The following is an 18,222-nucleotide window of genomic DNA, read 5'->3' on the forward strand; positions in this document are numbered from 1 at the left end:
CAAACTTATGGCAATGCTAAGTGATGAAGTCATAAGTTTCTATATACGAGTTGCTCCAGTCCTGAAAATAATTCAGCCGCAAACTTGTTTGCTTACACTTGGATAAAGGATTAAACCAAGTATATAATTTCTTGGTGTCTTTAATTTATAGTATAACCAAGTGGAAAAACTTCCAATTACTACATCAAATTCTGATTAGTTCAAGTTTTCCAGCAAGCCCTGACTTGAGGACTCTAAGCAATTTTTCAGCTTTTATTGGCCACCATCTATATTGATTTGTTTTAATTTATATGTATACTTATATGATTATACATTTTTTTGTGTGTGAACATGTTGCTCTCTAGCTTAATTTAATTTAATTTTGTAACCTAATAGATAATAATAATAACAAGACTTTGGCTTTGATGTAGTAAGTTTTTTTTTCTTTTCACTGGAGGTCAGGCCAGTAATTTTAACGGTTCACTAAATCAATGTAACTTCAGCATACCATGTATATTGTAGTGCAGCTTGTTTCTTTGCATATATATATATATATATATATGTAGAAAGTATTTTACCTTGGGTATAATAAATGTTAAAGATACCAAGCTATTTTAAACCTGGTTTTACTCCATTTCCCAAGTAAGCAAACAGACAAAAAAGTCAAGTTTGCACCTGCATGTAATGCAAGTCTAGCTGACTCTGCAGGTAGTGCAAGACCAAGGTAACTCATGGTAAAAGAATAAGCTCTGATCACTAATCTTAATATTTACCCATAATGCAAAGCACATCTCCTGGAGGAGATGTATGATGCTTTGTATTAAAGGCAAGGGGCCACTACCCAGACCGGTTTCGACCTTTATTGAGGTCTCATCAGTGGGAGCCAGGCTAGAAATATCAAGATTTTATTCTACTTTTACCAGAGTTACCTTGGTCTTGCACTACCTGCAGAGTCAGCTAGACTTGCATTACATGCAGGCGCAAACTTGACTTTTTTGTCTGTTTGCTTACTTGGGAAATGGAGTAAAAGGTTTAAAATAGCTTGGTATCTTTAACATTTATTATACCCAAGGTAAAATACTTTCTACATTTATATCTCCTCCTGAGATTTTTATTTAATAAGGTTAAAACACCTTATGGTAACTTGTTCTGGTAAAATACTTATAAGCTCTGTATTACTAAAATCTTGATATTTCTAGTCTGGCTCCCACTGATGAGTCCTCAAAAAAGGTCGAAACCGGTCTGGGTAGTGGCCCCTTGCCTTTAATACAAAGCATCATACATCTCCTCCAGGAGATGTGCTTTGCATTATGGGTAAACATTAAGATTAGTTATCAGAGCTTATTCTACTTTTACCATGAGTTACCTTGGTCTTGCACTACCTGCAGGGTCAGCTAGACTTGCATTACATGCAGGCGCAAACTTGACTTTTTTGTTTGTTTGCTTACTTGGGAAATGGAGTAAAACCAGCTTTAAAATAGCTTGGTATCTTTAACATTATATATATATATATATATATATATATGTGTGTGTGTGTGTGTGTGTGTGTGTGTGTGTGTGTGTGTGTGTGTGTGTGTGTGTGTACTTATTATACACATACTGATATATGTGGATACAGATGATGACCTTAATGTGAAGATCAAAAAGTTTTACTCTAACATGGTAGTTGTTTCCATAATTTTTGAAGATGCAATGAATTTATAGTATGCTAAGAAATTGACCATATAACAATGCCATGCAAGTTTGCTTCTATGAATGCTATTGAAATTTCAGCTGTTTTTAATCCCATCAGAACTGACAGATAATCTACATCTATATGTCAATAATAATAATAATAATATTCAAAGGGTTCCAGAAATTCACTTGCCAAGGGTGAGTTATCAGAGACAAGTGACGAGTGAATTTTCAGCCTTATTCTAAATGCATTCAAAATGTGCTGCCTTATTGTCTTTGCATATTTTATTATTATTATTTATATGGGGTACGTCATGGAATCAAAAGACATCACAGGAGACTCACACTATCAAATAATACAATATCTATTATACATCTCCTTAAATTTATTTGTTGTTGGGGCTCTCACAACCACCTCTGGCAATTCATTTCACTCATTCACCACTCTGCAAGTAAAGAACCTAGTCTTCACACCTTTACCAACCACACTCTTAGGTGATTTCCAAGTGTGACCCCTTGTTTTTCCCCCTAAAATCCCTGTGTATTGAATTTTTTTTTTTTTTTTTTTTTTTTTTTTTTTGTGTCATATCCCTTCTCCTGTGCCTGTCAGCTAAACTTTATGACACAAGTCTTCAATCTATCCTCATAGGGAACATGCCATAGGCCTGCCACAGGCTTGGTCGTGCATCTCTGAATCCTCTCCACCACTTCCCAGTCCCCTAGAAATGGAGATGACCAAATCTGCACACAATAGTCAACATGTAGCTGAATCAATAGCCTCATAAAGAGGGATAATAACCTCCCTATCTTTGCATCATCAATTTCCTGTAATCTAGTACCATCAATATGATAAGAAGGATATAATCTTTTCATTCCAAAGTGCATTATCTTATATTTTATAACATTAAATTGACAACCCACTGTTCATTGTACATACTGCCAATTTATTTAAATCATCCTGTAAGATATCTGCATTATTATTAACTATTGCCATCATCAGCAAACAACTAAATATCCCCCTTTCAAACCTTCTGCTATATCATTAATGTAAAAATTAAAGGGTAATGGTCCTAAGTACAGAGCCCGGGACACTCCACTAGTTATCCTCATTCACTGCGATTCAACTCCACCATACATCATCCTCTGATATCAGTCTATCAGCCACTCCCGTATCCAGATCACCTACCTCATATCCATTTCCATTTGCTCCAACTTATGTAATAATTTTTCATGTGGTAATCTGTCAAAGCCTTTGCAAAATCCAGCAGTATAATAGCTATCACCTTATTATAAAATGTGAATAAATTACTGAGGCAGGACCTTTCCATTACAAAGCCATACACAGAGTATGATATTCCTATCCACCCATTCCTGAATTTTAATTTTAACCAACTTTCCAATAGTACTGGAAAAGTTTAGTTAAAAGTAAATCTATATGTATAAAATCTATAACTGGTTTGTAATTTGGTCTGTAATGCAAATTACAGACCTTAATTGGTCTGTAATTTGCTACTTCTGTATTGGAGCCACCTTTATATAATGGAACCATCTTGTACTCTTTCCACTTCCTTGGAACCTTGCCAGAGCTGAGATTTAGATTAAGGAACTTGTCAGAGACAATCTAATCCACTTGCACATTCCTGTAGCACATGAGCTGACACCATCCAGGTCCACTGCTGTATTCAAACTGATATTTTTCAATATACTGAGTAGCTCTAATTCATATACCTCAATGCTTACATCAGTAACTGAACTATTTCTTCTTTTATCACTTTTCAGCAATCAGTAAAGTTATCTTTCCACAGTCATTATTTCTCTTACTTGCCACATAGTGAAAACACTCTTTTGAATTTACTTTGGCCTGCTTAGCTAATTTTCTCTCAAAATCTGATTTAGCTTTCTTTCCCATACTTGTTACCCTTCTTGCTTGTGCTTTATATTGCTCATGATCATGCTGATCACCTTTTTATTTATATTTCTTCCACAGTTTTTTTTTCCCAGCTCCTGCTTTATATTGCTATTCATCCACTTAATCCCTACTCAGTTTACCCTTCTTACCCAAATATGCAGTTAGATACTGCCTCACTCAAACAATCCCTAACCGCTTCCCATGCATCAATAACATTCATTCCATGTAGATTCTTATGCCATGGCACTGCTCCAAGTTGCCTTCTAAGTTTGTCATAATCACCAGCTTTGTAGTTCCACATAATTTAATTCTTTCTTAACATAAATTCCATAACTTGAGCAACCTCCCAGGACAAGACTGTATGATCATTTTCCATGATCAGTGGTAGAGTTGCTACTGTAGTTATAGACAGATCCAACACCCCCTGGTCCCCTCCATCACGTGCTGTTTCAGATAATTATTATTATTACTATTATCAACAGACCTATATGGAGTCAAGAGACACATTCTAGAGGTCCCACTCCACATGCACAGCTCATCATACCTTTACTTAAATGTGTTCACTGTCTCTGCACTCACCACACTCTCGGCCAATTCATTCCAATTACCCAACTACTCTCTGTGCAAAAAATCTACTCTTCGTCCCCTTTCTCACACCTGCCTTATACAACTTCCAGGAATGGCCTTTCATTCTCCTCCTGGCTTCAGATATTCTATGAAAAATCTCATCCATGATAATATGGTAATTACTCCTTACAAACTTATATGTGTTGATCATGTCTCCCCTCTTCCTTCTATCCAGTAGGATATGTAATAATTTGCGTTCTCTCAATCTGTCCTCATATTCCACATTCCAGAGACTGACTTAGTCAATCATCTCTGAATCTTCTCCAACTCATCATCCTTTTGAAAACCATACACAAATCTGTGCATAGTAATCCATATGCAGTCTGATCAAAGCCTTGTATGATGGAATCATAACATCGTTACTTTCAGCATTCTCTGTGTCATTCCAGTAATGTACTGTGTTGTCATCACAATTTTAACAAAATGTCCATGAAATTTTGAATCCCTATCCAACATCACCCCCAGATGATTCATCTCCTCTACCTCCTCTAAAATATCCCACCAATCCTATACTCTGTATCCCATCTTTGCTTCTCAAATTTTTAAAAACTTACACTTTGCAACATTAAAGTGATATCCCCAGACATTTGCCCATTCACACAGTCAATTTAGGTCCTCTTGCAAAGGTACAACATCTGCTCTACTTTTCATAACTCTCTGCAATTTTAAATCTTCTGCAAATAACTGTATACACCTAAACCTCTTTTTACGCGATAGATACGTTCCTAAAAATTACGCATAAATAGAATTTGCGTAAAAAGAACTACTGACTCCATAGAAAAAAAAGTGAAGATTGGTTCCAAACCTGAAATCACGTAATGAAAAAAACAAACATTAAATTCATTAGGATCATAAGATTTTTATTTACATTTCATGGAGAATACATATATATAATGAATTTTAATAACTTAAAAAAAAAACATATTCATTTCAGTTAAGGGGATAATAAATCCCTCATTATTTTATTTTAAAGCCAGATACGAAACTCGGAGATCGAAATCTAAGAGTTTCATACCGAAAAACTATCGGCGAGTCCAGGCGTAAGTGATCACCTGGGTAGTACAACACTAGGGAAACTCGTTGCAAAGGTGGAGCAAGATCCGTCACTGTCCTTAATATTTTCTCATAATGTAAAACGCAGCTCCTAGGAGATGTATTACTGTTTTACATCATGAGGAGAGGTCACTACCCAGACCGGTTTCGACCTTTATTGAGGTCTCATCAGTGAGTAGGAAGAGCTGGAATAAATACCAAGGTTTAAAGTGAATCGAACTTGCATATACCCCCACTAATGAATTGCCAGAGCGGTGTATCCATATATTATTATTACTACAATAAAGAGCCATGAGGCTATTTTTCTGGCGGCGTAAATTATCCCCTTAACTTATTTTACGCCGCCGGAAAAATAGCCTCTTGGCTCTTTAACATATTCATTTCAGTTGTTTGCTAAGGATTCTATAAAAAAATTACATTATTCGCTATCAGTTTCTGACATAAATGCGAAAGCTTTCGTTTTCGTGAGAATGTAATATCATTGGAACTACTAGATATGGTATTATCGTCATCGACTTCCGCCTCAACTTGTGGAATTCTTCTTGTCATGTCTTGAACAAAAGTACCACTGGTTGTTTCAGTAGTTTTAAGCATGAACTCAGTTATTAATCGCTGTGTTGATGCTTTAGATAAGTCGCGATATAATTCTCTGTATGAAGACATTAACAACTGAAGCTCACGTGAAAAGCTCCCAGCACATTCTTCATTTGGATCATGTCGGGCAAAATAATTGCCTAAATTACTGGCCAGTTTAAGACCTTCTTTAATTATATCAACAGTAAAAGTAGGATTATCTTGATCATTATTATTAACTTCTTCACTTTCAGGAGTTTCAGAAACAATCTCCACTATTTCGTCTTCACTAAGAGGTTTATCAATTAACAATTCTTCGATATCAGCCGACTTAAGATCACCGAATCCTTCTCCGCCAATTTCACATGCCAAACTTATTATATTGGGGAATTCTGCAGTATGATTGAAGGAAACAGGAGCATTCTCTTTAATATATGTGGGCCAAATAACTTTCCAGCATGCATTCATAGTTTCTGATCTCAATTCAGATAACGATAATTGAACCTGATCAATACAATCCATAATTGAAAATTTTTTCCACACATCCATAACTGACAGTGTTTCATCATCATTTAGCTTGTTCAAAACGTACTGAAATGTTCATCTGCCATAATATGTTTAATCTGCTCATTTGGATGTTCTATGGCAGGATGACCAGGTGCATTATCAAGAATCAAAAGCACTTTAAATTCGAGACCCTTGTCATTCAAATAGCGTCGAACTTCTGGCACAAAATGTTTGTGGAACCACTCAGTGAAAATATCAGTGGTCACTCAAGTTTTTTTGTTGGCCATCCAATGAACTGGCAATTTTTGAAAATCTATGCCTTTTATTGACCGTGGTCTTAATGATCGATTTATGAGCAGTGGTTTTAACATCCCGTCTCCTAAAGCGTTCGAACAAAATAGGAGTGTCATGCGATCCTTTGCTGCTTTGAACCCACCAACAGTTTTTTTGCATTTTTTTCCAGAAAAGGCCGGTTTCATCCATATTCCAAACTTGTTCACGAGTGTAACTCCATCTTCAATTATTTTAGCAAGTTTTTGTGAAAATACTTTAGCAGCTGTTTCATCAGCAGAAGCCGTTTCACCTTTAATTTTTATATTATGAAGAGCATGTCTTTTAATAAACTTAGCCAGCCAACCATTACTTGAATGAAATTCATATTTTTTCCTCATTTGAGATGAAGTATCTGGCTGCAGTTTTTTAATCTGTTCATAAAATCTCAATGATGATTGCTTGATGGAATTTCCGTCAACTGGCATTCTTTTTTGTACATCTATCCACATCACTAAATCTTTTTCTGCCTTTTCTAGAACAACATCTCTTGTGTATGATGATAATTTCGCCCTCGATTTTGTACCAGAACATACCGCTTTTCTAATAGCCTCTTCATTTTCTTTACAGATCTGACAGTTGATTCACGGACTCCAAAATGCTTACCCACAGCCGTTGCACCTTCCCCAGTTTGAAGACGATCTAAAATTTGAATTTTTATATCCAAGGAAATGGCTTTCTCTCTTTTTTTTTTTTTTTTTGGTTGTCGGCAACATCATGTGAGAGCTGAATTAAAATCTTCGGTTAATGAAATGAAAATTTGAAAATTACATGTAGCTTACCATTTATTATTTCTTGGCAAAATTATTAATTTTATAACGTGATTTTTATTTTGATTTCACTTAAAAAATACAAATGCAAAAATGCGGTAACTGTGTTGTCTACTTAAACACCAAATTCAAACTGCTAAGAACTGCTTTTTTATGTGCAGTCAGTTATGTAATTCGGGGAATTCCCAATAAATGAAATTCATAAGAATTTAGAATTTTCTTAATTGAAACGAGAATGCCTACAAAATTCTCAGAATTTTCTATAATTTACAATTTTCTTAATTGAAACGACAATGCAATTCTCAGAATTTTCTTGAATTACGAATTTTTTCCTAACTTAGACTTTAGGTTGGTCACGTAAAAGTGAATAAAAATCGTGTAAAAAAAAATTATTTTTGATATCCCAATTCGCATAAAAAAAGGTTTAGGTGTATTACCATTTAAGCCTTTCCAATGTCATTTACATACAAATTAAAGATACAATGGTCCCAAAACAGATTTCTGAGATGCAGCACTAGTAACTTTCCTCTTCTGGGATATCTCTCTCTTATACACAACTTGCTGATACCTATCAGACAGCTAATCTGCAATCCAATGCAATAAATCTACTATCTAATCCTACCTGTTCCAATTTAACTACTAGTTTATCATGTGGCAAATCTATCAAAAACCTTTGCAAAACCTGAATATACTACTGTACAGTAGCGGATTCGGGATTTAATCTTCGGTGGGAGAAGAGTTGAGCAGATGATTTGAGACTACACATCGCATACGACCTATGACTGAGCATCTGCAATGATGGCTAATTCATAAGTAGTATAGAAATAGAAGACATGACACAACAAATTAAAAAGAAAAAATTAATTTTAATTAGGAAAAGATTTATGGAAATTTTTCTGGTTTTTTTTTTTTTTTCTTCTTTCTTTAAGCATAAAGAGTGCCATAAATAAACTTGGTCAGCATGTGGTTCACAGACAATTATAGATTATATAATAGCTAATAATAAAAAAAAAACTTGCGAAATTCATTCTAGATACAAGAGTATACTGAAGTTGTGAATTAGAAACAGACTACTTCCTTCTTTTTTCAAACCTAAGATTCCCACCTGAATGGCTAATGAGAAAAGCCCATTCATCTGAATAGGAAATCCTTTTTAAGACTGGCCTTTTAAATTACCCTAATATTAAATGACTCTATATAAAAAAAAGAACTAATGAAAAAATAGCAAATATAAACTTAGGCAAAACTTTTGAGGAAGAATGGAATAACATCAAAACAATTATATCAGATGTGGCCAATGAATCACTGGGAGGGAAGAGGAAATGGCAAAGAAAAAAGAGAATTACAAGATGGGATGATCAGATCGCCCAAATTATTGAAGACAAAAGGAATACTTTTAAAAAATACTTAGCAACAAAATCTCAAGATGACTACATAAAATACAAGAGAAAAAGAGCAATCGCTAAACAAGCTAGAACAACTTGTCTGCTGTTGTCAGCTGTCATTCTATTATAAAAAGTTAATAAAATTTATAATAAGCAGGGATGCTAGTATACATTTGGTTATCTTTCACAGCTGAGTTAGTTGTGAAAACATTGAGCAGGGCATGCAGCAGAAGTGAAGGATGCACACATAACTTCCACAATGGGAATGCCCAGTCTAATCCAACCACAGTGCCTCCCCCTCCCTTCCTGAACGCTGCTATACTTGGATTGACTATAGGCATGACTGGCAGTGTAGGCAGTAGCAGGATTATTCACTACCTGATTGGGATGCCTGCACACCCATTACCATCAGATTTGACCTATACAACTGGTTTGGAGATGAAAGTACATGGCAGTAGTCACTTTATGCTTCCAGCAAACATTTTGGTGATGTTTTACTGGTGATGAAAGTCATCTACTATCAAAAAGCTTAGCTGACATTTCGTCCAACTAAGGGAAGATATGCTTATAAGGTGGTAATATTTGCCTTGTCAGAGTCCACAAGAAACATGCCATACTATGGATAGGTGGGAATGGCTTGAATTGTAAAATATATATAAGACATTACTAACCTATAATGGCTTGCTGTACCCATTAATGACTTACTGTGGTTTGGTCAAACAAGAAATTCAACATTAGAAAACCTTCCTGTTTGAGCATCAAGATTAGCTATTGCCAAGAGTCTGAAGCGTCAAGTATTTCAGCAAGTAATTTCCTCTAGTTATAGAACTGAATGGAACAAGAAACAAAATAAATACAAGCTGAATGCTATTTCCTATTGAAAGGAAATTTAGATTTTTTTCTCTGCATTCTCCTTTGTTTCCTAAATTTTAAAACTTGACACTGCAATACTGAATAAGCAATCCCTCACTTACCTATTCACCAAGTCCTCTTATAAAGCCACAACTGTTCTACTGATAACAATTCTTCCCAACTTTGCATTATCTGCAAACACTGCATATCACCATTTGAACTTTTCCTAATAATCATTGCTGCGTAAGTTAAACAGCCAAAATACAGATTCTTAGGACAAACCAAGAGTAACATTCCTGTTTTTGGATACTGCTCTCCCATATATGACTTAGTGATACCCATTATACAGCCAATCTCTAATTCAGCTCACTAATCTACTATTCAATCCAAATCATTCCAATTTTATTAGCAGCTTGTCATGTAACAATCTATCAAAAGCTTCTGCAAACTCCAAATCTATCACTATGCATGATGATGTTGTCACACAATCAGAATATCCATCCTCACTAACCTCTAGAATATTTTAACCACAATCCCAGACACACAGATTGGCCTATAATTTGAAACCATAGTCTTATCTCTTCCCCTATAAAGAGTAACAATTTCCTCCTTAGGAAGTTGTCCTGATTTAAGACTGGTGTTAGCTCAAAGCTGGAACAGTCTCTCAAAACATAAGGTGATATATCATCGAGTTCCACAGCTTTCTTAACATCAGATTTACTCAATTCTACTCACCATTTTTTGCTCCTCCACCCTACACACACAGCATTCAAGTTCAGTGTGATGTCAAATTTACAAGGATGAAATGCAATGGCTATCATTCTACAATTTTCTTATTGAAATTGCCTGCCCTGTTTCCCCTATAAAGAAGGGCTGTCAATTCCTTCCACTATTGATTGTAGTGTTGTGTTTGTTTTGTATATTTTAGGCAGGCCATAAATTCTGGGAACGTAGGCATAATGCAGTAATAGCTTTTTAATTGTTTCCTCTGGCTACATGTTTCACTGACTTCATTAATTCTGTTTTCTTTTTATTATTATTATTAATATTACAACATTATGAAAGAATTAAACCAAGAACCAGTAATAGAAAAAATTAAAAAATATAAACATAAATGGATGGAACACGTTCAAAGAATGAAAACAGAAAGATTACCAAAACAAGCCTTAAAACACAAGCCATTAGGAAAAAGAAAACCAGGACGTCCTCTTAAACAATTCAACAATGACTTCTAAGGCTGGAACAGGCCATGCTAGGCCTAAATCCTTGATATGCATGATGATGAATATTACAACACCTCCATGAAGTCCAAGACTCATCGAGGGAGAGCACCTACTTTACCTCTCTCTCCATCTCCATCAATCTGCCAACTACAACGAACTGCTACTACCATCTTCATCTACATCAGCGCCATCTACCACCCACCACTAGTATTTTCACTGACAATCACAAACATCCATACCCATGGCAGGATTCGAACCTGCAGCCTTTTGGCTGGAGAGCAGATACACTAACCACTTGGCCAACCAGGCCGATAATTTGGATGTAGTTTGTAGGATTGTAGTTAACCAATTGATACGTATTGTGGTTGGATACCAAATGGTTCATTTTTTTCAAGATATGATATCTGATCAGTAATGACAGCAGCATTGCCTTTATTCACTTTGGTAATAACGATGTCTTGATTATTTCTTAGAGATTTAAGGGCTAATTTTTCCAATTTTCTACTTTGGTTAAATAGTAACTTAGCTGTTTATAAGAATTTAGTATGCTGGATGTTTCCATCCATATTTTATCAGCTATATTGGAGGGGAGGAATTTTAGATCGCTTTCAATGTGGTATATGAAGTTTCATTCATCAGGGCATTCTTATTTTTCTTTCCTTGCACACAACTCCACTGCATGCCTCCCTAATTGAATCAATCAATGCTTTCTTCAGAACTTGCCAGTGAGACTCCAAGGTTTGGTTCTTGTTTTCAAACTGTTTCATTTTTAATTCAATAATGTTTGTATAACAATATTGCATTAGCATTATAATGCTTGAATACAGTTTGCCTGTAAAATCTCATCAACTTAAATTCTTTTTAAAACTCTTACATGTTGTTCTTTTCAATGCAATATTCAATTTTATTCTACTTAAAACTAACTGATGGTCATTTCCAATTTCAAATCCTCTGTACACTTGTATCATGAACCAACATGAAGATATCAGTGTCTACAATGACATAATGAGGCTTTTCTTATTTTTTGCATCCTCTCTCCACGTGAACTTGTGCACATCTTTATGTTGAAACATGGTGTTAGTAATGACTATTATATATCCTGAACAGAAATCCAGCAGATGCTTACTATTATTATTAGCTTTGCCCTTTTCTCCAAATTTTCCCAAAATGTTTGTATGTGCCTGGTGGGATTCATTTTCAGATCTCCTATAAGGACCGCAGCTGATATAAGTGGCCTACTTCTTCTTTAGGAGACCTTCTGTGTAACTATAGGCACAAATAAGTTTCAATGTCCATTTCCCCATTTTGAAGTTTGTCCACATAAAACTGTTTACAATCGAGCAGTTTATCTTCATGTTTGGTGTTGAGTGCTCTTGCAATTCCCTTTCTTTGATCATTATAACCTAGGAATCCTATTTTAAAGACTCCAGCATTTTTTCAATGACATCTAAAACCAACGTTCAGAGAATAAAAAATGCTGCTTGCCTGTGCTAAATGGTACACTAAATATGTACACAAGATACAATACAATATACTAATGGTACACAAGATACAAATTTTCCCAAAATGTTTGTATGTGCTTGGTGGGATTCATTTTCAGATCTCCTACAAGGACCGCAGCTGATATAAGTGGCCTACTTCTTCTTTAGGAGACCTTCTGTGTAACTATAGGCACAAATAAGTTTCAATGTCCATTTCCCCATTTTGAAGTTTGTCCACATAAAACTGTTTACAATCGAGCAGTTTATCTTCATGTTTGGTGTTGAGTGCTCTTGCAATTCCCTTTCTTTGATCATTATAACCTAGGAATCCTATTTTAAAGACTCCAGCATTTTTTCAATGACATCTGAAACCAACGTTCAGAGAATAAAAAATGCTGCTTGCCCTTGCTGAATGGTACACTAAATTCAACAACCATTCTAAAAAAAAAATCAAGGAAAAAGTTACTCTTCTCAGTAATCAGAATTGAATCTAATGGTCTTTTCTTCGGGTGATGATTTAGTAGTATGGAACAAGAAACATTGCATCTATCTACATAGGCACTCTTTAAGTGTATGTGTAACTCCCTCTCACAAGACATGGCTCCTTGAAAAAAGTGACACAGCTAGTTGAGCTACCAATGATTTCAAGACAGCTGCAGCATTAAAAATCCAAGGTTTTTTGGGAGAGGAGAAATGCTTATACGAAAAAAAAATAAAAATAAATAAATAAAATGCCCAGAAAAAAATGTTCCTCTAATCAGCAACTTAAACCTATTAGTCAATTGATATGTTTCTTAAAGACCAGGAGGTTGCATTCAGTGGGGAAAAACAGTATGAGAGAGATTGTTCCAAAGAAGAGAGGGGGGTGAAATGAAAAGCTGATGAGAAGGTAGTTTGGTGTGTTTGAAGCTGAACAGTGTATTGGCCAGTGGCTGCTATAGCTCTTCTATGGTTTAAAAAAAGTGAAGGAATGGTAGCAGCCAATTCAGAGGAGGAATGCCTGTGAAACCTAAAGAAGAGATACAGCGCTGAAACAGGATCTATGATAACATGACTGAAAGGAGCCTGTGAGGAAAGGGTAATCTATGAAGTGGAGTGCCCTCTTCTGAATATCATCAAGAATTCTTAGGTTTTGAATGCTCCACCCCAAATGTGGGAATAGTATTCCAAAATTAGATGGATTGAAGACTTTTTTTTTTTTTATGTTGAGCCCATATAGGAGAGGTTGGTTGATCAACCTATAGTACATTAGTACCGTATATGGGTAGTGAGATGGGAAAGGAGGAACTTGTTTATATTTGATTTAAAAGATTCTATTTGTATTCCTTGGGAAACACAACAGGGGGAAGACTGATCCACAATACAGCAGTTGCAGGGATGAAGGAAGAGGAAAAGAAACTTGTTCTCTTTTTTAAGGTGCACTGTGAAGGGATGTTGAGCAGCAGCTGCATGTGTTCCAATGAGCTTAGCACTAAGTGTGTGGGGGGGGGGATTACTGATTATTTCAGATGAGCATTTCCCATGGAAATATTTGTAGAATATACATGATTATTAATTGACTTAAGGAATTCACAACATACACTAGAATATAAATTAGATTAAACTTTAATATATATTTCCAATATTTCTGCTTCAATACAATAGCTTCTGGCTTTGTCCTCATTTACTGTGTATAGTGCCTACATACACCTGTCTTTATTTGAAGTTCCTTTGAAGATGGCAACTTGATGTTGCCGAAATATTGGAAATATATATTAAAGTTTAATTTAATTTATATTCTAGTGTACGTTGTGAATTCCTTAAATCAATTAATAATCATGTATAATCAACATATAAGCCTTTCTACGAGAATTGTATAATATACATATTGCAGAAACCAATTAAACACCTTACCAGCTCACTCCCCACACTTTGTGCAAAAGTGTGGAGAGTGAGCTAGTAAGAGATGGGTCATTAATAAGTCTAATTGCTCTCCTCTATATTGAGTCAAGCATTTTGAAGGAGCTTTTAGGCTTGACCAACCTTTTTTTTTTTTGTATTAGATTGTGGTCAGAATTACCTAGTGGGCCCACTACTTTCACTGTGTATTTGAAAGGCTGATTGGTAAGGAAGAGAGCTAGAGTGTTTGGAGAGTGGTTTGGGTTATCTGAACAAGTTGTGTAAGGTCATTAGTGATGGCAAATGTTTCAGAATCTCTGCCTGCAAGATCTGTACAACTGGAGGAAGAAAGCCAGCTGGTGTTGTGGACATTAAAATCTCCTAGGAGGATGATTTTGCTGTTGGGAAAGTGGGACTGGAGAAAATCAATTTTTAAGGAGAAGAAATTAAAGAGCTCAGAGTGGTTGGTTGCATAGGGGGAGTGATAGAGACAGCAAACAAATTTAACTGAAAGAAGGTCAAAGTTGGGCAATTCTAGGTTGGGTGCTCTGCAAGGTATGTCAGTGCGGATATATGTGTAGATGCCACCCTTGGCTCGAAAGGAATTAAAGAGTATGTAGTTAGGAAAGTTGAGATAAATAGTGCTTGGGGGAGGGAGGGGATGAGATTTGAGTTTCTCCCAGAAAGAGTAGGTGGGATTTGGTAGACTGAGAGTGGTAGTGCACACTATCAAGGTTGGAGTTTAAGCCACGAATGTTGGTGAAGTGGATATGCAAGGTTCTTGAGGCAAATATTTGACTGCAAAGATCTTGCACATTTCCTATGCAGTGCCTGCATACTGGTTTCCATGGTGGCTACTAGTGGCATCACTTGATTTTTGCACCAATTTAGCTTGCTTGTAGTCAATGATCCAACTGGCATCTCCATTTTGATGTTTTTCTTTAAGTTCTCTTCGAAGATAGCATCCTTGTTCTCTCTGTGCAAATGTTAGGTCTGGTCGAGGAAGAGAAGTGGGTAATAAAAACAGGTTCGAGTTTTTTTGGCATTGAAATTTACCAAGTGGTCCTCACCCCATTTCAGGATATTGAGGAGGTCAGTTTGCAAGTTACTGGTTATGAAAGATGTTGAGGCATCTAATATTAGGGTGCTACAGGGTTTAGTGAATGAAGAGTACTGTCATCAGTAGCTGTGAATAGGATTTCAAGTTAGAGGGAGGAGGTCATTGATGTAAAGTAGGAAAAGCATGGGTGAGAGCACAGAACCCTGAGGCACTCCAGTACTGATAGGGAAATCTGATAAGAGGAAGCCATCTACCTGACACACAATGATCAATCAGTGTGGAAGCTGGCAATCCAATCACAGAGTGTAGGCAGGAGATCATAAGATGGCAGTCCGTTCATGAGGCCATGCTGCCAGATACAATCAAATGCCTTAGAAATATTGAGTGCAACTTTCTCCAAATCTTTCGATAACCTGATTCTAAAGGTAAGTGAGATTAGCTAGGAGGTCAGCTGTAGAATGAGAATGGCGAAATCTAGATTATTGATCATTAATTAACTGATGAGTCTCCAGGTAAAAGAGGCTGATTGTTCATAACCTCCATCACTTGAAAGTGCTGAAGTGAGAACAATGGGACAACAGTTAGATGGCTGACTTTTGTCTCCCTTTTTTGGTTCTCGCTGGATAGGCTTGGTTCCATGCTGTTGGAGAGATGTCAGTAGAATATGAAAGTTCATATAGACAATACAGAATGGGTGTCAATTCTAGAGCACACGTCTTGAGCACAACCAGAAAAATACCATGTGGAAAAGGAGCCTTATTAGAATCAAAATTAACAAGGGTTTTTCTAATGTCCTTTTGGCAAAAGTTTAGAGGATGCATACCATGGGTAGTTTCTAGAAGTATGGGAGGTAATTTGCTTTGGTCGTCAAGACAAGAGTTGAAGGAAAAACTGATGCCAAGAGATCTGCCTTTACCTTGGATGAAGTTACCATAGTGCCATCAGGATGCAAGAGAGTTGGCAACATGGAAGGGCAGAAGTTACACCCAACAGCCTTAGCAAGGGATCAGAAGGCTTGACAACCAATTGAGCAGGAGGTGAGTATACTGCATTTCATTGTTATGCTTTGGAATTATTGATAACTTTTTTTATACATGTTGTGTAAGCTGAATGAGAAGCTGGAGTTTTTAATTTAAGCCATTGAACATATGCTGCATTTTAATCATGGAGGACAAAGGCACTTTTTTTTTTGAGAACTAGGGCTTGGATGCAGGTAGAGGTGTTTACAGTGGAGTAGGGAATGAAGGCACTCATTCCAGTGAGAATTATTTTGGTTATTAGTTCAGTGCAGGTGTTTGGATTTGGAAAGCAACAGCAGTAATCTGACCATGGAAAAGCAGCATAAAAATTCCGGAGGTCATCCCAGTTGCCACAATTATAGTGCCATAGGGTACAAGGCTGAGATTGGCTGCATAGAGGATGAACTGTAAAGAAGGAGACTTGAATTAGATTGTGGTCAAAGTTACCAAGGAGAAAGCAGACATCCACAGCATATTTGGAGGGAGAATTGGTTAAGAAAAGGTCAAGAACATTGGAAGAATGATAAGGATTAGATCATGACTGATGACAAATGATTCAGCTTCCCTACCAGCTTGATCTGTGAAGTTGGAGTAGGGGAGCCATTTTGTGTTATTATGGTTAAAGTCCCCAAGGAGGACAAACTCTCTCAATTTGGATAATTAGTTTGTAAGAAATCAATTTTTAGTGATAGGGAGTCAAAAAAAAGTGCAGCAGGATTGTCATTAGGTGAGATGTAAAGGCAGCAAAGTGAGGTAAGAAAATCTTGAGCCAGAGCAGATAAAAAAAAGTGGGGATTTTAAGTTGGATAGTCTTTGACAGGGGATATCAGATTTTGTGAAATGCATCATGTAGGGTGTAGCTGGGATAGTTGAGGTAGACTGTGGTCATGGAGGATGCCAATTGAGGTTCTTCGGGAAAAAGAGATCAGATTTTGATGTCTGTAAGTGGTTATATACGTCACTAATGTTTGTATTAATGCTTCGAATGTTGGTAAAATGAATATAGAGGTGTTTCTTATTGGAAAGAGTTTTAGTATTATTTTATGTGGCTTGGGGTGTATTTCTATTATTTGTTCCAATTTTTTGTAATATTTTCCATATTTTTAAATTTTGTGTTACTTTTTTTCAGATAGGATTGTATCCAATTTCTCCTATATTAAGCAGGTGTACTGAATATGGTATACTCCAAGGTGGGGGTTGGGTTGGGGGTGAAGGATATCTTTGGAGGAGAAAATCCTAAAGTACTACAGTCCTAATTTATAATGACTTCTTAGAACACAAGATTATGTGGGTAGAATATGTGCTATCCATATTCTTGAGATTTTTAGAGCATCATTATTGTTGAGTTAGAGTGACTGATTAGAATTGCATAGGCCTCATTAAATTTGCACTCTTACCCAAGTTTTGGTGTGATGTTTTTCAGGTAGGATTGTCTAATTTCTCCTGTATAAGGCACATGCACTGAATACAGTAAACTCCAGAGTTGGGTTGGGTTGGGCTGGAATATCCTTGGAGGAATTGAATGAGTTGTTTAATTTTGTTTTCCTTAAGTTCTTTAAAACATAATACTATGCAGATACAACCCTAATGCCATCTTTAAACCTTCTGAAAAATTAAAGAACTCGTTCAACCCCTCCAAGGATCCCCCCCCCCTCTCTTTCCAGCCCACCCTAGAGCATACAGTATTCAATGCACCTGCTTTACATAAGTGAAACTGGATGCACAATTCCTGTCTGAAAAAGGTAATATAAATTACACATTAATGTGTAATTTATGTTACTCTAACATTTATGATTATTCCATTGATACTTTACACAGCACTGACTGGAAAGGCATCACTTCATTACATCACACTAGGGTATGAGTGCAAATGTAAGGCCTGTGAAATTCTCAATCACCCTA

General features: G+C 36.2%; 1 protein-coding gene across 4 annotated transcripts in view; it reads right to left on the reverse strand.

Moving 5' to 3' along the window:
• Window positions 1-18,222, reverse strand: part of LOC150103503 (TBC1 domain family member 31) — a 449,146-nt gene that overhangs the window by 59,096 nt on the left and 371,828 nt on the right. The gene's annotated exons all lie outside the window — the stretch shown is intronic.

This window comes from Typopeltis vanoorti, chromosome 9, assembly GCF_054136105.1.
Source record: "Typopeltis vanoorti isolate ZY-2024b chromosome 9, IOZ_Tvanoo_1.0, whole genome shotgun sequence".
NCBI lineage: Eukaryota > Metazoa > Arthropoda > Arachnida > Uropygi > Thelyphonidae > Typopeltis > Typopeltis vanoorti.